Source organism: Rhinoderma darwinii, chromosome 4 (assembly GCF_050947455.1).
Source record: "Rhinoderma darwinii isolate aRhiDar2 chromosome 4, aRhiDar2.hap1, whole genome shotgun sequence".
Classification (NCBI taxonomy): Eukaryota; Metazoa; Chordata; class Amphibia; order Anura; family Rhinodermatidae; genus Rhinoderma; species Rhinoderma darwinii.
The window spans coordinates 159900420-159924421 of NC_134690.1; the positions used below are offsets into that span (position 1 = coordinate 159900420).

Here is a 24002-nt window from a genome sequence, read left to right on the forward strand (position 1 = left end):
GTCATTCCTGAATTAAAATCAGCTGGGCCAAAAGTGTGGAGTGCTGGTACCAAGTAAAACAAAACAACAGAGGGGATAGACTCTGTATATCCCCTCTGTTGTTTTGTTTTACTTGGTACCAACAACAACAACAACAACAACAACAACAACAACAACAACAGAGGGGATAGACTCTGTATAATATCAAAGGGGAGAGAAAAGACATGGACCGCACATCCACTGTATACTATGATCAATGCGGCTAGGCAAAATATTTAAATATGAACGCGAGGTTCTTTGTAAAATTTTGATCAAATTGTATGCAAGCCCACTTGCCACTTCACGGCGACCTCTAAAAGTGGGTCCCTACTCTAGCGGTTGCAGCACCGCATGGCGGCTACCGCCACTGCAGCACCGCTCCTGCAGAGGGAGCAACCCAGGGGCCCAAAAGCACCCATGCCTTCAGACCATGCCAAGCCTCCTTGGCTCTGGGCCACGTCCCCCCACAAGTGCAGCACTACAGCAACAGACACCACCACACAGCACCACAACATGTGAACAGATGGAATGAGCTCACCTTGCCATGCGCCCCCAGTGGCCGACTGAGAGTACAAGCAGGAGCAGGAACACTTATGAGGTCATTCCTGAATTAAAATCAGCTGGGCCAAAAGTGTGGAGTGCTGGTACCAAGTAAAACAAAACAACAGAGGGGATAGACTCTGATATTGTATAGTCTATCCTCCTCATTTCCTTTGTTTTACTTGGTACCAGCACTCCACGCATTTGAAAAAATACCCAGCTGATTTTAATTCCAGAATGACCTCATAAGTGTTCCTGCTCTTGCTTGTGCTCTCAGTTGGCCACTGGGGGCGCATGGCAAGGTGAGCTCATTCCATCTGTTCACATGTTGTGGTGCTGTATGGTGGTGTCTGTTGCTGTAGTGCTGCACTTGTGGGGGGACGTGGCCCAGAGCCAAGGAGGCTTGGCACGGTCTGAAGGCATGGGTGCTTTTGGGCCGCTGGGTTGCTCCCTCTGCAGGAGCGGTGCTGCGGTGGTGGTAGCCGCCATGCGGTGCTGCAACCGCTAGAGTAGGGACCCACTTTAAAGAGGTCGCCGTGAAGTGGCAAGTGGGCTTATACAGTTTGATCAAAATGTTTACAAAGAACCTCATGTTCATGTTTCTAAATTATGCCTAGCGGCTCAGATCAACGTATATACTGTGGATTGTGCGGTCCATGTCTAGTTTCTCACAATGCTCATATATGGACAGAGGCGACAGGAGCTCCCTCTAGGAGCGGAATCCCGGCCAAAGCATCAGCAACACTCTGGCCGGGGACTCCGCTTCAAGAAGGAGCCCCTGAGGTCACTGTCCATATATGGACAGAGACGTCAGGGGCTCCCTCTAGGAGCAGAATCCCTGGCCAGAGTACTCTGATCGGGGATTCTACTCCTAGAGTGAGCTTAGGTGGCGCTATCCACATGGACACTGTGGCACTATCTACATGGGCACTGTGGCACTACCTACAGGAGACACTGCGGCGCTATCTACCTGGGCACTGTGTGGCACTATGTGGGCACTATCTACAATGGGAACTGTGGCACTAAGTGGGCACTATCTACAGTGGAAACTGCGGCACTATGTGGGCACTGTGGCACTATCTGCAGGGGTATTGCACTATGTGGGCACTGGCACTATCTACAGGGGTATTGCAGCACTATCTACAAGGTCACAGTGGTGTTTTCAGGTGGTTAGGACAAATAAAACCCTAAAAAATAAAATTCATCCATTTTTTTAACGGCCATGAAGAATGGATGGCAAATGGCTCAGACGGTGGTCGGGAAATGGATTCAAATTTTGAGACCCACTGATGCAAAACAGCCATTAAAAACTGACAGTTTTCCGTTTTAACTGCCTTTTTTTTCACATCGTGTGAATATAGCCTTATACCCTCTTCACTCTTCCCTCACAGTGATCCAGGCTGACGGAGAGAGAAGACTAATTGTAACAGAGCTGCGTATATATATATATATATATATATATATATATACATACATATACACACATCAACACATATATATACACACACACATACATAATATATATAAATATATATATTATATCTAAATTACAAACAAAGTTTTTTTTTTAAATTTTTAGTTATTTATCTGCTCATGATAAAAATGAAAGACATGGCATTAATTAAACTGAACTAGAAAACGAAAGCATCATAAGTTTTGTAACAAAAAAAAAAAACAAAGTAAAAATAGCTGTGATATTCAAAGTGGTTGCAAAGATATTATTGCTTAAAGAGGTTTATATCGGAAATGGAAAATTTGACCTGGACACAGGGGCATCAATGACCCTTGGTCATGAAAGGATTAATCAATGGCAGAGATCTAATGAAACAAAAATATATCTATTTGGCTACAATCACCAAAAGTATGTTTAGAAAAAAACACACTTAAAAATGATTAATTATTTTGTACTGTACATACAAGACTACCGACGAATATTTCTTACTTACAGGTGAAGCTTCCGAAATATTTTGCCCTCCCCCAAAATGGTGCATGTCTAATAAGTTTGGTGCATTTTTTGACTCCTGTTAACTGTCGGAGATAGGCATCTGAAAAATGTTTGTACAATAGATCATAAATGTGACAGACAACATTTACTCTATCTTTTCATCACAATTTTGGCACATTTTGCTTAGTAAATCTCCCCCTATGTATTATATTATACTTGGATAAGGACAATGACTAAATAGAATTAGATGGGTTATAAATTACCCCTAAAAGGCCTCACACAGTCATCTGCTGAAAGTGAATGACATTGGTGTAAATGGATCAGCATCTAATAGGTTAAACAATGACTAACTTATGGACAGAAAACATTCACCAGGGCAGCAATTCAACTTGCTCAAAATGCAAAGATTTTCTATCAGAGAAGGAGAGTTATGTTCCAGGCAAGGCAGGGAGTTGAATCCAGCGATGTAGAGGATAAAATGGAAAGTTTCCAAGTTTACTAAATATCAAGGTTAAAACAGGATCCAGTGGAAAGTAATCCTGGTGTGCAGATAGAAGAGTGTCTCGGTCCAGTCTAGGGGCCTACGCGTTTCAGACGCTGTGCACGTCCTTAATCATGGCTATTTGGTGTTTTAGAAACTGGGGCTCTGTTTTTATGTGTCTGTCAGTTCCGGTTTTACCAGCTGTCATGCTTAATTGCGGTTCACACTTGGGTGAGTCACTGAAGCGCACGCTAATGAGGTAAGTAAATACAGCCAGGGGTTACTACATAGTGATCAGTGATCTAAAAGAAATTATCATTAGGGAGAGGAAGGAAACCATAAAGACAAGAGCAAACTTGTATTTGTCTGGTGACTCTGTGGTTTTGTTCACTTCATATGGTATGTTACGTAATATCGGGATTTTTGTTTGCGTTCCAGAATCTTGTGTGGTGCTGGACCGCAAAACAGACCAATCAGACGCGGGAGAAACTGACCGGCCTCCCGCAATCAGCTGTCGCTCCGATCTGATGAGAAGCAAGGTAAATATGTATGTGCCGTGGTTTCTATCAACAGAACTTTGAATATTTTCTAATCGATATGGAAAGGGACATGTTTTAGTTAAGTTTTGATTCAGCTATAATGACATGCATAAATACGATAAATAACGTTTGACCCTGTAGGGCAGTATCAATTAGGGCTATGTTATAGTCTTGTGAAGATATAGACGTCAGCCTTTATTAAATGGCGAATAACTATACTAGGTCTGGCCGACTAACGACACTAAAGAGGACTTTATGATTTTGCTCCCGTCATTATTGGAGAAATTTCATCTGGTGTGTTACATAGTGTCTGGTTTTTTGTTGGCGTTCCAGATTCCATGTATAGTGCTGGACCACGGTGCGGACCAATCAGAGGCAAGGGCACTTGGCAGGCCTCCAGCAATCAGCCGGTGTTCCAGTTTGATGTGGTGCAAGGTAAATATATATTCCTTGTTTACTAGTAGGAGACTACTGTAGATTATAGATTAATGAACGGAATGACATGTATTGGTTAGGTATTGAACGCTAATGGAAAGCACTGTAGGAGTACGGTGAAGTGACATGTGACCCTATGTAGTAATATCGATTGAGGCTATGTTCTCGTCTCTTAAGGCTGTTGACATTGGTTTTTATTTGATTAACAGATTTTAATACTAAGTCTGAGAAACAGCCGACAGTGAAAACAAGCCACACTGATCACGTAGATGGCGGCTGGAGTGCTCCAAAGTATGTTGTGGTTGAGTAGAACTCTTTGCATGTCTAATGAAGATAGGATTTGGCGTGATTATTTGTGACATTTGGATTGTTATTCTTGTGTGGTTTGTAACATACAGTATTTTGGCCATTGTAAGACTTATAATCATCTATTCGCCTAAATGTATGACCTGTAGCGGAACTGTACTAGAGTTGATGATTTAACATGATCTTGCGAAGAGATTCATGTTGGAGGAGGGGCGAGGCCCTGAGTTTCTATGCATGGAGCGAGAATTTGAGAGTGCAGGGAATGCAGAAGAAATGAAGAAAAATTGATTGAAAAATAAAAGAAAAGTGGCTAAAAAAGTCTCGAATATTTTGTTGATTTGCTGTACAAAAAGCACATGTTATGTCAGCAAAAAGATATTGTAGACTCGGGTATACAAGTGGAGAAAGTACATGTTGTGAAAAAATCCTATTCTGGCATGACTACAACTATGGGAGGACACGGTGTACGAAGGATGTAATGACCTGGATTAGTACTGGAACATGAGTTCTTTCTTGAGATTGAGTCCCAGAGGGAACCTTGTTTTTAATCTATATATCCAAAATGCCTCTCGCAGGTGAGTTTTGTGTTTCAAATCTCCTCCTCTTTTAGGGAGATTAATTTTTTCTATGGCAAAGCAACGAAAAGTATTAATTGTGCGGTTATGGAAATGTATGAAATGTTTGGAGGCACTTGAGATATTTGTAATATTTGGATTTCTTATGTAGCTGAGGTGTTCGAGGATCCTAATTTTTAGTTTTCGGTTCGTGCAGCCAATATATTTTAATAAGCATTCAGTACATTCGATGACGTAGATGACCGACTCAGTATTACAGTTAATGTAATTTTGGATGGTGTATGTGTCTGACTGTGTGGAGTCACAAAAGGTTTTCGTGGGATATGCAAATTGGCATACCTTACAGGGGTGCTGTCCACATTTGTAGAACCCTTTGGTTTCTAGCCAGGTCGATTTGGTCTCTTGTGATGTGAATGCAGATGGTGAGAGGATGCTGCCTATTGATGGAGCTTTTCTTGCTATTACTTTGCATCCTTCCTTAAGTATAGACCGCAGGTCACTGTCCTCCATAAGGATAGGTAGATACCTATTTACTAGGTGTTTTATTTCCTGAAACTGGTTGCTTTGCTGTAAAACCAGTGTCGGCTGATTGGAATCCAGTTTACATGTTTGATGGTGTTCTAGAAGTTGAGCTCTTGGTTTTTTAGTTATGATGTCGCGAGCCCTGGAAAGGGACCATAATGGATAACCTCTATTGATTAATCTTGTTGTTATTTGTTCCTGTTCTGTGTTGAATTGTTTCGCTGAGGTGCAGTTTCTTTTTGCACGATGGAGTTCTCCTACTGGGATGGCCTTAATGGTATGTTTGGAGTGGTTGCTCTTGGCATGCAAAATGGAGTTGGCGGAGGTAGGTTTCCGATGTGTTTGGGTCGAGATGATTTGACCTATTTTTCCCTCTAATTCTAAGTCTAGAAAGACTATAGACTTTTTATCGTGGTTATAGGTGAACTTGAGGTTGTAGGGATTATGGTTAAGATGATCAATGAAATTTGGGATGAGATCGATGGAACCTTTCCAAATCAACAGGAGGTCATCGATGTATCTTCCGTACCACTCGATGTCTTTGCCATATATGTTGTTGCTGGAGAAGATGTATAATTCCTCCCACCACGCCATTACCAGGTTTGCAATTGATGGGGAGAATTTGGCTCCCATAGAGACGCCTTTCAGTTGGAGAAAATACTTGCCATCAAATTGGAAGAAGTTGTGCTTCATTAGAAACATCAGTACATTTATAATGTAGGTTTGAAAATTTTTTTCATAAGTACTGTGTTTTTGAAGATGGTTTTCTAAAGCAGTGTAGGCTACATGATGGGGGATGGATGTATAGAGCGAAACGACATCGCAGGTTAACCAGGTATAATCATCGTTCCAAACTTTGTCTTTCAGGGAGTTGAGGACATTTTTTGTATCCTTCAAAAAACCTGGAGTTCGCTGAGCCAAAGGTTGTAGAAGGGTGTCGAGCCATTCTGATAGTTTTTCTAATATCGAGCCTATCCCTGAGACTATGGGTCTCATTGGTGGAGGGTTGATTTGCTTGTGAGTTTTAGGTAAAGCATGAATTATAGGTGTGATGGGTTGTTCAACATACAGGTAGTTGAATTGTTTCTGATTGATGAACCCCCCTTGGAGACCCTCATTTAGTAGACTTTTCATTAGAAACTTTATTTTGACTGTAGGATTTGTGTCGAGTTTTTTGTAAGTATTCTTATCAGAAAGCATATCTAATATTGATTGTTGATAATCCGATCTGTTCATGATGGCAATTCCTCCGCCTTTATCTGCCATTTTTATCGTTAGTTCTTTGTTGTCCTTCAAGGACTTTATTGCTTTCTTAAAACGATTAGGCATGTTGGATTCTACATGATTGGTTTTGAGTCCATCCGCTAAAATTTGTAGTTCTTGTTCAATGATGAGTTGAAAACGATCCATAGATTCTGTTCGTGAGTTCACGGGATAGAATTTGGAGTTGGACGTGGTGAAGTTGGAAGCCATCGTAACTGTTTGCTCTGGAATTTCTTCCTGTAGACTTTCCAAACATGCTAAGGTTCTATGTTCTTGAAAGGAAAAATTAGATATGAGTTGTTGTTTGTTTTCTTGAAAATTGATAGTGGGAAGGCTTGGAGATACTATAGATGTATTGGGATCTTCGTTTGTGGTGGAATCTGCATTGAGAAAATATTTTTTGACGGTCAAGTTGCGAATGAATTTGTTAATATCTAGTAGTGTATTGAACAAATTGAAGTTATTGTTGGGGGCAAAGTTGAGGCCCAATGAAAGGACTTCTTTTTGTTCTATCGTGAGGGGACAAGATGAAAGATTCGTTATATTGGGGTTTAATGGTGTTGAAATTTTCTGGATCGGAGGTGGCGGATCGGAGGTGGCGTCTGAAACGCGTAGGCCCCTAGACTGGACCGAGACACTCTTCTATCTGCACACCAGGATTACTTTCCACTGGATCCTGTTTTAACCTTGATATTTAGTAAACTTGGAAACTTTCCATTTTATCCTCTACATCGCTGGATTCAACTCCCTGCCTTGCCTGTCTTCATACATCGTGTGCCGACACGAGATTCCGTGCGATGTCCGCGACACACATGCCAAGTGTCAGGTGAGCTGGAGGATCTCTCCCATATCTTCTGTGTTATCTGCTCGGCTTTTTCCTCTCGTGCTCACCCCCTCAACATATACGTCCCAGTGTGGACAAACAAGACCCTACTATCCACGGTTGTGTATAATTATCTTGTTTTGAACAATTGTGCTGCAGAAGGAGTTCTTCCATATAAGTCTGTTACCTGAATAAGTCTACAGGGAATTAATTATCTATATATCTCAAGATTTATAATTGTCATATGCTGGCTAAAGTTTTTCTTTTTCTATTGTTTTTAAACCAAACTGAACTTTCTGCTCTCTAAACATTTGGAGAAAATACCTACTGTACATAGGCAACCGGACATACAACACTACAACTATTCACTGTTCTCGAGACTTAATACAATATGTCTAACGAAGCTCAGTTAACCAGATCTGAACTGGCCGCAAAAGTTTTTGGCAATAAGGGAAAAACCTTCGAAAGAAACCTTGATCTGGAAGACTTATTCCACAACTTGGAAAAACATTTGGCACAACAGGCAAAATTGTGGTGGGATCTTACCACCCTGAAAAATTATGTCTCAAAAGACATGATCCCAAGGGGTCTACGCCTAAGAAAAATGCCCTCCTTTGTATACTCTGAGGATTTCCAGAAAGAATGGAACCAAACCTTATCTGACTGTTCAATCAAGCTAATGAATCTAATTACAAAACAAAAAGAGCAAAAACTAACAGAACTGGAAATAAAAATAGCAGATATCAAAAAGGAATTGGATGCTCTTTCAAATTCACCTTCTTATTCACAACTTGATGCTCGCATGTCTTCTCACATTGATAAGCTAGATCTTTCTATAGCAGAAACAAAAAAATCCAAATTTCAACGAGATACTAGAGATTACATGAACAACGAAGTATACAATTGGAACAGAAAAGAACGCAATTTTAATAGACCCAGACCCATTTTGAAAAAACGTAATCAACAATACAAAAGATACAGAGACATGCCCAGTAGAGTAAGCTTCAGTTCTACGGAACCCGACTCAGCAGAAGGTTTCTCAGAAGAAGACAATGGGGGAAGATATCCCCGTCTCTACCACAGACAAGAAGACACTACACAATCATCAAAAAACGAGGAAGGAGGGGCGGGAGGAAGCACAAATCGGCCCTATCAAGAACAAACCCGCCACCTCCGATCCAGAAAATTTCAACACCATTAAACCCCAATATAACGAATCTTTCATCTTGTCCCCTCACGATAGAACAAAAAGAAGTCCTTTCATTGGGCCTCAACTTTGCCCCCAACAATAACTTCAATTTGTTCAATACACTACTAGATATTAACAAATTCATTCGCAACTTGACCGTCAAAAAATATTTTCTCAATGCAGATTCCACCACAAACGAAGATCCCAATACATCTATAGTATCTCCAAGCCTTCCCACTATCAATTTTCAAGAAAACAAACAACAACTCATATCTAATTTTTCCTTTCAAGAACATAGAACCTTAGCATGTTTGGAAAGTCTACAGGAAGAAATTCCAGAGCAAACAGTTACGATGGCTTCCAACTTCACCACGTCCAACTCCAAATTCTATCCCGTGAACTCACGAACAGAATCTATGGATCGTTTTCAACTCATCATTGAACAAGAACTACAAATTTTAGCGGATGGACTCAAAACCAATCATGTAGAATCCAACATGCCTAATCGTTTTAAGAAAGCAATAAAGTCCTTGAAGGACAACAAAGAACTAACGATAAAAATGGCAGATAAAGGCGGAGGAATTGCCATCATGAACAGATCGGATTATCAACAATCAATATTAGATATGCTTTCTGATAAGAATACTTACAAAAAACTCGACACAAATCCTACAGTCAAAATAAAGTTTCTAATGAAAAGTCTACTAAATGAGGGTCTCCAAGGGGGGTTCATCAATCAGAAACAATTCAACTACCTGTATGTTGAACAACCCATCACACCTATAATTCATGCTTTACCTAAAACTCACAAGCAAATCAACCCTCCACCAATGAGACCCATAGTCTCAGGGATAGGCTCGATATTAGAAAAACTATCAGAATGGCTCGACACCCTTCTACAACCTTTGGCTCAGCGAACTCCAGGTTTTTTGAAGGATACAAAAAATGTCCTCAACTCCCTGAAAGACAAAGTTTGGAACAATGATTATACCTGGTTAACCTGCGATGTCGTTTCGCTCTATACATCCATCCCCCATCATGTAGCCTACACTGCTTTAGAAAACCATCTTCAAAAACACAGTACTTATGAAAAAAATTTTCAAACCTACATTCTAAATGTACTGATGTTTCTAATGAAGCACAACTTCTTCCAATTTGATGGCAAGTATTTTCTCCAACTGAAAGGCGTCTCTATGGGAGCCAAATTCTCCCCATCAATTGCAAACCTGGTAATGGCGTGGTGGGAGGAATTATACATCTTCTCCAGCAACAACATATATGGCAAAGACATCGAGTGGTACGGAAGATACATCGATGACCTCCTGTTGATTTGGAAAGGTTCCATCGATCTCATCCCAAATTTCATTGATCATCTTAACCATAATCCCTACAACCTCAAGTTCACCTATAACCACGATAAAAAGTCTATAGTCTTTCTAGACTTAGAATTAGAGGGAAAAATAGGTCAAATCATCTCGACCCAAACACATCGGAAACCTACCTCCGCCAACTCCATTTTGCATGCCAAGAGCAACCACTCCAAACATACCATTAAGGCCATCCCAGTAGGAGAACTCCATCGTGCAAAAAGAAACTGCACCTCAGCGAAACAATTCAACACAGAACAGGAACAAATAACAACAAGATTAATCAATAGAGGTTATCCATTATGGTCCCTTTCCAGGGCTCGCGACATCATAACTAAAAAACCAAGAGCTCAACTTCTAGAACACCATCAAACATGTAAACTGGATTCCAATCAGCCGACACTGGTTTTACAGCAAAGCAACCAGTTTCAGGAAATAAAACACCTAGTAAATAGGTATCTACCTATCCTTATGGAGGACAGTGACCTGCGGTCTATACTTAAGGAAGGATGCAAAGTAATAGCAAGAAAAGCTCCATCAATAGGCAGCATCCTCTCACCATCTGCATTCACATCACAAGAGACCAAATCGACCTGGCTAGAAACCAAAGGGTTCTACAAATGTGGACAGCACCCCTGTAAGGTATGCCAATTTGCATATCCCACGAAAACCTTTTGTGACTCCACACAGTCAGACACATACACCATCCAAAATTACATTAACTGTAATACTGAGTCGGTCATCTACGTCATCGAATGTACTGAATGCTTATTAAAATATATTGGCTGCACGAACCGAAAACTAAAAATTAGGATCCTCGAACACCTCAGCTACATAAGAAATCCAAATATTACAAATATCTCAAGTGCCTCCAAACATTTCATACATTTCCATAACCGCACAATTAATACTTTTCGTTGCTTTGCCATAGAAAAAATTAATCTCCCTAAAAGAGGAGGAGATTTGAAACACAAAACTCACCTGCGAGAGGCATTTTGGATATATAGATTAAAAACAAGGTTCCCTCTGGGACTCAATCTCAAGAAAGAACTCATGTTCCAGTACTAATCCAGGTCATTACATCCTTCGTACACCGTGTCCTCCCATAGTTGTAGTCATGCCAGAATAGGATTTTTTCACAACATGTACTTTCTCCACTTGTATACCCGAGTCTACAATATCTTTTTGCTGACATAACATGTGCTTTTTGTACAGCAAATCAACAAAATATTCGAGACTTTTTTAGCCACTTTTCTTTTATTTTTCAATCAATTTTTCTTCATTTCTTCTGCATTCCCTGCACTCTCAAATTCTCGCTCCATGCATAGAAACTCAGGGCCTCGCCCCTCCTCCAACATGAATCTCTTCGCAAGATCATGTTAAATCATCAACTCTAGTACAGTTCCGCTACAGGTCATACATTTAGGCGAATAGATGATTATAAGTCTTACAATGGCCAAAATACTGTATGTTACAAACCACACAAGAATAACAATCCAAATGTCACAAATAATCACGCCAAATCCTATCTTCATTAGACATGCAAAGAGTTCTACTCAACCACAACATACTTTGGAGCACTCCAGCCGCCATCTACGTGATCAGTGTGGCTTGTTTTCACTGTCGGCTGTTTCTCAGACTTAGTATTAAAATCTGTTAATCAAATAAAAACCAATGTCAACAGCCTTAAGAGACGAGAACATAGCCTCAATCGATATTACTACATAGGGTCACATGTCACTTCACCGTACTCCTACAGTGCTTTCCATTAGCGTTCAATACCTAACCAATACATGTCATTCCGTTCATTAATCTATAATCTACAGTAGTCTCCTACTAGTAAACAAGGAATATATATTTACCTTGCACCACATCAAACTGGAACACCGGCTGATTGCTGGAGGCCTGCCAAGTGCCCTTGCCTCTGATTGGTCCGCACCGTGGTCCAGCACTATACATGGAATCTGGAACGCCAACAAAAAACCAGACACTATGTAACACACCAGATGAAATTTCTCCAATAATGACGGGAGCAAAATCATAAAGTCCTCTTTAGTGTCGTTAGTCGGCCAGACCTAGTATAGTTATTCGCCATTTAATAAAGGCTGACGTCTATATCTTCACAAGACTATAACATAGCCCTAATTGATACTGCCCTACAGGGTCAAACGTTATTTATCGTATTTATGCATGTCATTATAGCTGAATCAAAACTTAACTAAAACATGTCCCTTTCCATATCGATTAGAAAATATTCAAAGTTCTGTTGATAGAAACCACGGCACATACATATTTACCTTGCTTCTCATCAGATCGGAGCGACAGCTGATTGCGGGAGGCCGGTCAGTTTCTCCCGCGTCTGATTGGTCTGTTTTGCGGTCCAGCACCACACAAGATTCTGGAACGCAAACAAAAATCCCGATATTACGTAACATACCATATGAAGTGAACAAAACCACAGAGTCACCAGACAAATACAAGTTTGCTCTTGTCTTTATGGTTTCCTTCCTCTCCCTAATGATAATTTCTTTTAGATCACTGATCACTATGTAGTAACCCCTGGCTGTATTTACTTACCTCATTAGCGTGCGCTTCAGTGACTCACCCAAGTGTGAACCGCAATTAAGCATGACAGCTGGTAAAACCGGAACTGACAGACACATAAAAACAGAGCCCCAGTTTCTAAAACACCAAATAGCCATGATTAAGGACGTGCACAGCGTCTGAAACGCGTAGGCCCCTAGACTGGACCGAGACACTCTTCTATCTGCACACCAGGATTACTTTCCACTGGATCCTGTTTTAACCTTGATATTTAGTAAACTTGGAAACTTTCCATTTTATCCTCTACATCGCTGGATTCAACTCCCTGCCTTGCCTGTCTTCATACATCGTGTGCCGACACGAGATTCCGTGCGATGTCCGCGACACACATGCCAAGTGTCAGGTGAGCTGGAGGATCTCTCCCATATCTTCAGAGTTATGTTCCGTTCCTGCTGCAGAAGCACTAAACTGCTACACGGCTGAGGTTCATGCATGTCTGTGTTGATGAGATACAGAGGAAGAATAAGGACCAGAACTGATTGAGGAGCATTCAGTAACAGTCTATTGAAGACATGAACAAATAACTTTGGACTTTATGATCTAGTCCGACCACTCCAGAGAGCTGTGTAAAATTTGTTTTGTGGCCAGGCAATAAGAACTTTCACTGACATCAGTAGAAATAACACAAGGACTTAGTAGCTAATTTAATGTTATATCTTACTTCTATACTAAGAAAATATCCTAACTTGCAGGCCCAAAGCCTGAAGATGCACTACTGAGATATTCTGATGACAACATTTCCTGTTCAGGTTTTGTGTTGTCATGGAGACATTGAGTGGATACAAATGATCAAATACATTTAATGAAATTAATGTTCCTTAACTACACTTATTTAATCTAGATAGGATGTAGATATTGTATGTGGTAAAATGAATCCACACAAGATCTCCATGACAACAATGAACCGGACAAAAACGAGAAGAGGACATGTCATCAAACTCACTCAGTAGTGCAGCCTGCGGCTTGGTGCGTGTAGCTTCAATCAATCATATCTCAGTATAGAAGTACAGATATAGCCATCTTTATCTTGACTTTTAACGCATTAAATACACAGTGTCAAGAAACTCTAACTTTACTTTTTCAATGGCTTTTGTTGTGTGATATCACGCTACAGAATGATTATCAGAGTCAAGATAAACTTGGCTACATCTGTAACATATCTTCTTTCGGCTACTACATTTTTTAATGCACACTATTAGTTCTTCGTTTTTGTCCCGGTAGGTTCCCTTTAATACCTATATTGGTTATTCATGTGTGTATGAACAGGGCTGTGGGGATATGAAGGCGTCACAACCGAAACAAACAGAAAAATAAGTGAAACAGGAAATATAAGGTAATGAGGATATGTTACAAAGATGCTAGATTTTATGTTTGTTGACTGTGTAAACAATGTTAATGAACGGTCACACTTTATAAGGTAAGCTTATATGAGTAGGGCTGTAAAGGAAGGATGCTAGAGAAAGCAAAATAACAATCAGGTCCAAAAACTTCTATACTTGCTGTATTCACAGTGGAGTACCGCAATTGTAGTATTATATTGTTTGCCCAATTAAAAAAAAAAAAATTTAATACTGAAATGTTGGCCTACTGAAAAGTATGTACAGTATATGCACTCAATACTTAATACTTCAGCTCGTCTGCATTGTTGGGTCTGGTGTCTCATCCTCCTCTTGACAATACCCCATAGATTCTCTATGGGGTTTAGGTCAGGTGATTTTGCTGGCCAATCAAGCACAGTGATACTGTGGTTAGTAAACCAGGTATTGGTAGTTTTGGCAGTGTGGGCAGGTGCCAAGTCTTGCTGGAAAATGAAATCAGCATCTCCATAAAGCTTGCCAGCAGAGGGTAGCATGAAGTGTTCGAAAATTTCCTGGTAGATGGGTGCGTTGACTCTGGACTTGATATAACAAAGTGGATCAACACTGTTGCTCAGTGGTTCAAAGTCCTGTTTTTAGATGAAAGTAAATTTTGCATTTAATTTGGAAATCAAGGTCCCAGAGTCTGGAGGAAGAGTGGAGAGGCGTCAATCCGAGTTGCTTGCGGTCCAGTGTGAAGTTTCCACAGTCAGTGATGGTTTAGGGAGCCATGTCATCTGCTGGTGTCGGTCCACTGTGTTATATCAAGTCCAGAGTCCACGCACCTGTCTACCAGGAAATCTTAGAGAACTTCATGCTTCCCTCTGCTGACAAGTTTTATGGAGATGCTGATTTCATTTTCCAACAGGACTTGGCACCTGCCCACACTGCCAAAAGTACCAATGCCTGGTTTAATAGCCGCAGTATCACTGAGCTTGATTGGCCAGCAAACTCGCCTGACCTAAACCCCATAGAGAATCTATGGGGTATTGTCAAGAGGAAGATGAGACACCAGACCCAACAATGCAGACGAGCTGAAGGCCGCTATCAAAGCAACCTGGGCTTCCATAACACCTCAGCAGTGTCACAGGCTGATCGTCTCCATGCCACGTCACAGTAATTCATGCAGAGTCGGAGCCCCAACCAAGTATTTTTGTGCATTTCAGTAGGACAACATTTCGGTATTAAAAATCCATTTTTTAAATTGGGCTTATCTAATATTCTCATTTTCTGAGACACTAAATTTTGCGTTTTCAGTAACTGTTAGACATAGTCATCAACATTAAAAGAAAAAAATGCTGGAAACAGATCACTCTGTGTGTAATGAATATATATATCAGTTTAACTTTTTGAATTGAATTACTGAAATAAATTAACTTTTTTATGATATTCTAATTCATTGAGAAGGACTAGTATGTGTGTGTATATATATATATTGGCCAATGTATCCACATGCACAATGGAGCTGGACATTTGTGAATCACAGTTAGCACGTTTGATCACATTAGGGTGTGTGGGCCGAATCTACTGTATTTTACTTTCAAGTTTTTCCAAGATATCATTTTCTATTCTTAATCAAGGTTAGAAAAATAAAGTTACATTTTTGTGTCACTGATTTGAATTTGTAGCTAACCAATATATGCACATGAAGTATTTAAAGGAAACCTGTTCAAGTGGTACGAATATTAGGGCATTAGCAAGTTAAAGGCTATGTACACATTTGAAATTAAAATAAATAAATAAATAAAAAATAAGTTATTAGTTTAATTGCTGTAACTTTCAAAATACTTTTTATTAAAACATATTTTTACTTTTTAAGATACAGCTGCTTTGTATTCTGTATACAGAGCAGCTGTATCGTGCGCTAAGACATGAATCCGTCAGGTCCGTGGGACTGACGGGTTCAGTGACAGCAGGTCCTGCGGTCCTGACAGATACAGGATTCAGCGGTAGATATAGCTGCTCTGTATACAGTATACAAAGCAGCGATATCTCAAAAAGTAAAAAATTTTTTTAATAAAAAGTATTTTGAAAGTTGCTACAATCACACTGATAAACGTTTTAAAGGTGTACATAGCCTTTAACACTGAAAGGAGTGCACAAATATTCCTTTCCTCTATGAGCACTACCATACATACAAATGGGCTTTTTCCCGTAGTCCTGGCTTCTCTATCTGAGGAGTCCAGCTTCTCATGTCTTTTTGACTTTAGAGAGTGTAATTGTTGTGTAATCTTCTTTAGGCAAGATATGACATAGATGCACTAATCTAAATTAAACATATCCTAATGCCAAGATCATCTTTACTGCTTTTTCTACAGATTCAAATCTGTCGGAAGGTAAATCCGAATATTAGAAGTTCCATCTCTTTAGGAGAACAAACTCTAAGCAGTTGTGTAGCTCATTGTAATACTGACAAAAGGAAAAACAAAGTAATATTCAGCCAAACAATGCTGGAAGCCAGTTATAAATGCAATCAAATGAAACAAAAAGCTCACGCTGTTATTAAGAACGTTTTTTCTTCATTCTGAACTTAAAATGTACCTATAAAATTAGAAAACTTTCTAGAGATTGTTTGTTTTGTGAAGCTAAGTGTATATTCACAATATATCTTTATTGCCTTAATCACATTGTTTTCCTTCTTTCCTCTCTGGTCCTCCACGTATCTCCCTATATGTATGTACTCTGCACTTATGCTCGTTGGCAAGGGGTATCCGTAGGACCGTAGCCAACAGATACTGGCTACAGATTCTAAGTAGAAGAGTTGCATCTTTGGAGAAAAGAGCCGTGGTTCTTTAAGCCGATTGGCTCAGCTGCCGAGCATGTGGATGAGAACACACGCTCGGCAGCAAGGGAAACTAAGGGAACTTCAGTGGGCATAGTTTTCTTAGTTCACAACAGAATATGGAAGTGGCCTCCCATTAGAATAGGCAGACAGAACATATTTAACATCTATGGATACAAGAGGAACGTGGGATAGAACTCTGGACAGGAGTAAAGGCCCATTTACACGGCCAATGATCAGGTAAATGGGTGTTTATACGAACGCTCATACCCGATCTTTGCCCTGTGTAAACAGTGGCAATAACCATGAATACACCTAAGCAAGAAATCAAATCATTATCCTATCTGTCCACACAGAGTGAAGCAACAGGTCACCGACGGTCGTAACAAACAAAAAGTGACAGAATAAGTTCTGCATGAGGTCTTTAGTTGTTGAAGTGTCTTTTAATGCTTGATTCCTATAGCAACTCAGTCAAAACACTTAGTCTATTGTGATGGAAAAATCAACTCAACTCTGTGGAGTTACAAGTCTTACCAACTAGACCAAATGTATGTAAACATGTGCGCACGTTAAAGAAAAAATAAAATAAAACAAAAGTTGTATATTATAAATCATAAAAAACACATTATTATAATACAGAGGTTGTACGATTTCTGAGGACATTGTTGTTCTATCAGAACGTATACTAAAACGTGCCTAAAATGTTATTCTGAGATTGTGCCATCAAAATTTAAAGTGCATTTGTGCCACTACTGAAATAGTTCCTTAATGAAAAACTGTAAACCAAGTTTTTAGAAATACATACCTTTAAAACATATATTTTGCCCTTCTGCTTTTAGATTGAACATCTCAGTTGCCAATATTGATTTTCCTGCCATAGAAATGAATAGAGATTCTGCCCAAAGCGATTTTCTGACGTGTTTCTAAGTCGAGTCCAAACATAGCTAAAACTGAAAGGTTACTCAAAGAGGACCCGTCACCTCTCCTGTCTATGTTAGTAAATACTTGTAGTCCCTATGAAATAACAACTCTGAAACATATTTTCTTAGAACTCTACGTTGTGCCGTTCCTCTGTTATTTCTCCAAGAAATCGATGTATAAATTGACAACTGGGTGTTACCAATTGGGTGTTGTCCTTACATAGACTGACACTGTCCAATCACTGCTGACAGAGTGAGAGTGTGTACGGAGATGCGCCTTTGACAAGGGGAATGGAAACACCCAATTGTCAACTTATTCAACTTTTAGGAGGAATAGCCGAGGAACTAAGAATAGATGCTCCAGAATTGTTATTTTAATGGGGAAACTAAGTATTTACTAAAATAGAAATGTCAGGAGAGGCGACAGGTCCTCTTTAAAGTGAATGTCAAACACTGTTTTGTGTTTTACCTAAATTAGGTTCAAAATTCTATACAGAATAATTTTCATTATATAACAATAGATAGAGTAGATAGATAGATAGATAGATAGATAGATAGATAGATAGATAGATAGATAGATAGATAGATAGATAGATAGATAGATAATTCAGGCTTCCTGTAGCTACCAAGTACACTACCTCCTACATACTGATGTATGGACGCCATTACATGTGATCTTAAAACATTGGTTTGCAAAATAATTCTTTGTACTTGCAGAATGCATGGTTACTGATATATCTTGTTGCACTTACAGATGTAGCAATCCTTAGTTTGACTATAATAACTTGCCGCAGCGTGATAGCTTATTACTAAAGCCATTAAAAAACATTGAAAATGTCAAGCTAAAGTTTCTTGCCACTATATATTTAGGCTTCGTTCACATCTGCGCTAGGGTTCCGTTCCGACGTTCCGTCGGAGCTTTCCGTCGGAACGGAGCCCTGACAGACACAAACGGAAACCATAGGTTTCCGTCACTATTGATTTCAATGCTGACGGATCCGGTGCCAATGGTTTCTGTTTGTCTCCGTTGTGCAAGGGTTCCGTCGTTTAGACGGAATGAATAGCGTAGTCGACGGAAAGCTCTGACGGAACGTCGGAACGGAGAACTACCGCATATGTGAACGAAGCCTAAACGTGTTAAAAGTCAAGTTAAAGTTCGTTACATCTGTATGAATTTTATTCCTCAGCTTTTGTACTATTGTCTATATGTTTTGCTGTGATACATCAATGTGCATAAATATATATATTTGTTCCGTAGATGTTGTCCATTTTCTCCTGCTGGACTAATTTTTAACGTCTATGGTTGTGTTAACTAATAAAGATATACCTTTTATATAATAAGATACTTTGGCTTTTTTCATTCTTTTTTTCTTTCATTGGTTCATGTACTATGTATGGCTGCAGCCCTTTATGTGTTTTCTTTTTACATACAGACTCTTTACTGTTTGATCCATTCTTGGAGGTTACTATTGCATATATGTCCCCTACTAAAATACCGCTGTTTTTGGCGCTTTGTACAAACATAAAGTTCCTACTTGACTTAGAAAAATGAGTTGTAAGGCGCTGTTCACCCCAAGTTTGTGATGTACGTTTAGTGTGTACGCCAGGGAAGCTCCTAGCATACACGCTAAATGAGTCCATAGGTTTACATTAGTCCAACGGAAGCCAAAAGGGTATCCTTTAGGATTCCCTCGCATGGTATATGTCAGTGCACTGCGAAAAGCAAAGGTAGGGAATAGCGTAGTAGACTACGCTATTCCATTCAAAGCTATTCCTTACATAAACCCTATGGGTGACAGATGCCATACACCCATACGTATGTCATACACCCATAGGATATTATTGCATGCGCTTAACGAAAACGTCATGAAAAGCTCATGACATAAATGTTAAACAGATACTATTGTTAAGTATATGTCCGTTTAACATACACATCGTGAGCTTTTCCTGGCTTATATGCTAAATGTATGGCTAAAAACGTGATGCGAGTGGGCCCCAACTTAATAGATATCTTATTGCAACATCACAGTTTATGCACTAGTATATATATAAACCTTCCCCCGTAATTCTGAGTGCTAGTGTGCATATGCCTTGTCTTTCTGACGATATAGTAGATGAATATGGTGCATTAACATTTCTATCTTCTGACGTCAAATCAAATAAAGCTGAGCGAGGCCAAAAGAAGCTGAAGTGGCCCAGCGTCCTAGTGACCGTTCTAGTATTTGGGGGGGTTTTCAGCATCTAAATACAAAGGATATTATCTTGAATCTGGTAGTTCAGTAAAACTGCCCAACTACTATATTTCTGATCAGTTATAGAGAATGTCCCTAAAATCTAAAAATCACAGGTAAATATACTCTTGTGTTGGGTTAGACAATCTATTCACCATGTCTATCTAACTGGCCAGATTAAAGAGGCTCTGTCACCAGATTGTCAAATCCCTATCTCCTATTGCATGGGATCGGCGCTGCAATGTAGATAACAGCAACGTTTTTTTTTGTTTTTTTTAAAAACGTTCATTTTTGGCCAAGTTATGAGCTATTTTATATATATGCGAATGAGGTTTGAAATGGACAACTGGGCGTTTTTTTTGCGTTATGTCCAACTGGGCGTGTATTGTGTTTTTAACTGGGCGTGTTTACGTGTATGACGCTGACCAATCAGTGAGCATCATACACTCATCTCCATTGATTTACACAGCAGCGATGTGCAGCTGCATACACAGAGATTAACGTTAATCAAGTGTCCTGATAATGAATACACATGAAATCCAGCCTGGACGTCATGTGTATTCAGAATCCTGACACTTCTGACTCTTTTCTGTGAGATTTCTAGCAAGGGAAACGAAATCTCGTTTACCTCTGTAATCTCGCGAGATTTCGCTTCCCTTGCCGGAGTCTCACAGAAAAGAGTCAGAAGTGTCAGGATTCTGAATACACATGACGTCCAGGCTGGATTTCATGTGTATTCATTATCAGGACACTTGATTAACGTTAATCTCTGTTTATGTGGCTGCACATCGCTGCTGTGTAAATCAATGGAGATGAGTGTATGATGCTGACTGGTCACTGATTGGTCAGCGTCATACACGTAAACACGCCCAGTTAAAAACACAATACACGCCCAGTTGGACATAACGGAAAAAAAACGCCCAGTTGTCCATTTCAAACCTCATTTGCATATATATAAAATAGCTCATAACTTGGCCAAAAATGAACGTTTTAAAAAAAAAAAAAAAAAAATGTTACTGTTATCTACATTGCAGCGCCGATCACATGCAATAGGAGATGGGGGTTTGAGAATCTGGTGACAGAGCCTCTTTAACATGACTAGGAAATGTTAGGTGAATCTATAAAGTGATATCTTAGTGCCTGTTCACATGTGTTGGAGGCTCCTATAGCGGCCTCAGTCGTAGAGCCAGATGAGAATACTGTAAACAATAGCGCAGCATGCTGCGCTATTGTTTCCGGTAAAACAATGAACACCCCAAAGTAACTCATTAAATGGGACATTGAGGAAACTTCAGAAGGGGTGTTGCTGGATGCGTTGCGGCTTGCTGGATGCAACTCATTGCAATAATTGACAGTTTTTTTAAAAATGCCAAAATCTGTCCTTGCAACATCAACAGAATTGTAACATTGATATTACTGCCTTACTGTTGACTGTGATATAGTTCACAATTGTTCTATTGTGATATTACCATACATTTGCATGCATGAAGTCATTTTTTTTCCTCTATTGCACAGATGTGAATATAGAATGATGTTCTTGCTTATTCATAGAAGGCAGAATCATTGCATAATATGTTGTAGATCTGCTCCAGCTGATTACAAGGAGGATGACATTTCTCCCGGACGCTCCATTTAAATCTTTGAATCAAATGTTTACGATTACTTTTTTCACTCATAGTGACATTTTTTTCACTGCTGGTGAGAAACCTTTTCCGTGGCTGTCAATGCATTAGTACCTCCAGCTGTGAAATCGAATTTAGACATAGCAATAATCCTTCAGGAATGCAATGACTTTGAAAGAACCCCCCCCCCCCCCCAACAGCAGGTCATTGCATTTGAAAGGAACATTAAAAAAAACCCACATAGAAACACTTGATAATATCATCCTCATTCTTTACAATTTTTTTTGTTGTAAAGGGTAACATAAAAAGAACATGTTAAAAAATATATATGTTCTCTATGTTTGGAAAAGAGGTGGGGCTTAGACCACCTCATTCACGGATAGTGGGTTCCTGAGCTTTTCAGGAACTGTTGAGCTACAAAACAATTACATTGTTTGCATTGCATTAGAACAACATACATTTAGTAAAATACTGTACAGAGAAACAAACTGCCAGGGGCTAAATCTACAAGCCAATTATAAGGCAATCGAACGTTCATGTGAACGCTCGCTCCCGATCATGGCCCTGTGTAAACAGAGCAACGATCCGCCGATGAATGAGCAAACGCTCGTTCATCGGCTGATTGTATCGTATATGCTGCAATACATTATCGCTGTAAACAGGGAGATGTGCTGCCGACATGATGGAAATGTATGGGGACGAATGATCGTAGTAACGACCGCTTGTCCACATACAAAACCAATCACTGCTCCTTGTGGAAGAAGCAAACGAGCGCTGATCAACGAGCAGTCTCCCATATCGGCCTGTGTAATAGGACCCTTAAAGAGGACATGTTCGGTCTGCTAACAAATATTTGTAAATACTTGTATTACTATTCAATAACAATGCTAAACGCTTCATTGTGACATCCTCTGTTATAACTCCTGGAAATGTATGAATTGATTGACAACTGGGTGATCCCCTTGTCAATAGGGTGTGTCCCTCCACAACAACTCATTGGATAATGTAAGATTGTGTAGGTAGAGCTTTTACCTACGTTGATACATTGTACCAGGCCACTCAACTGCGTGAGCAGAACATGGTCAGGGTTGGTCAGCTGGTCATCTCCAACTGCAAAAGCAAACGATTCTGCTGCAATCTCTATTTGGACCTTTATCATGTTGAAAGCCTGTAGGCAGAATGGGTGGTAGGCCTTAGGAAATAAAATTTCCTGCAGCTGCTGATTCAGTAGTAGCAGTGGCGTAACTACCGCTATAGCAGCCGTAGCGGCTGCTACGTGGCTCGCAGCATGAGGGGGCCCGTGCCACCCGCCGGCATGGGCCCCCCCATGGTCGGAGGCTCCGCTAGCAGCCACTATGGCTGCTACAACGCGACACTACTGAAGGGGTTGTTCCTACAAAAGACATGCATCCCCTAACCACAGGATAGGGGATACATGTGTGATCGCTGGCAGCGATAAGGAGAACGTTCTCAATGACAAACCTCGGACTTCCGGGGTCTGTCTGCAGCTCCATGGAAATGACTTGCGCACCAGTTGCACATGTGCACATGCGCGACCAGCGTTCCTTTCATTTTTATTGAACTGCACAGACGCCGGAAGTCCAAGGTTTGTCATGGAGAACTTCGGGGGACTTTCGGTCCCCCGTTCTCCTTATCGCTGCCAGCGATCACACATGTATCCCCCCTGTGGATAGGGGATACATCTCTTTTGTAGGAGAAACTATAGGCCGTTCTTTTTTTTGGGGGGAGCTATATGGCGTTATCTACAGGGGGGGTCTGTATGGCGTTATCTACAGGGGGAGTTCTGTATGGTGTTATCTACAGGGGGATTCTGTATGGCGTTATCTACAGGGGGGTCTGTATGGCGTTATCTACAGGGGGGTCTGTATGGCGTTATCTACAGGGGGGATTCTGTATGGTGTTATCTACAGGGGGGACTCTGTATGGTGTTATCTACAGGGGGGACTCTGTATGGTGTTATCTACGGGGGGGACTCTGTATGGTGTTATCTACAGGGGGGACTCTGTATGGCGTTATCTACAGGGGGGTCTGTATGGCGTTATCTACAGGGGGTCTGTATTGTATGGCGTTATCTACAGGGGGGACTCTGTATGGTGTTATCTACAGGGGGGACTCTGTATGGTGTTATCTACAGGGGGGACTCTGTATGGTGTTATCTACAGGGGGGACTCTGTATGGTGTTATCTACAGGGGGGACTCTGTATGGCGTTATCTACAGGGGGTGTCTGTATGGTGTTATCTACAGGGGGTCTGTATGGCGTTATCTACAGGGGGATTTGGGGCTGTAAGACATTATCTACAGGGCGCTGTATGGCATTATCTACAGGGGGCTGTGTATGGCGCTATCTACAGGGGGCTGTGTATGGTGCTATCTATAGGGGGTGCTGTGTAGTGGAATCTATAGGGAGGCACTATCTACAAGGGGGGGTTAGTGTGATACCCAGCGGAAGGGGGGGCCCAGTCA

The 24002-nt window shown here is 40.5% G+C and overlaps 1 protein-coding gene across 8 annotated transcripts in view; it reads right to left on the reverse strand.

Moving 5' to 3' along the window:
* The window catches only part of IL1RAP (interleukin 1 receptor accessory protein), a 191342-nt gene that overhangs the window by 157196 nt on the left and 10144 nt on the right, over positions 1-24002 (reverse strand). For 2 of the 8 annotated variants that reach the window (XM_075861781.1, XM_075861782.1), the window contains 2 exons: positions 12301-12401; positions 11866-11967 (listed from right to left, as the gene is read on the reverse strand). The exons of 5 other annotated variants lie outside the window; for them this stretch is intronic. The gene's annotated coding sequence lies outside the window, so the exon portion shown is untranslated. The remainder of the gene's footprint in view (positions 1-11865; positions 11968-12300; positions 12402-24002) is intronic. One more of the 8 variants, XM_075861783.1, reaches the window with a different exon arrangement.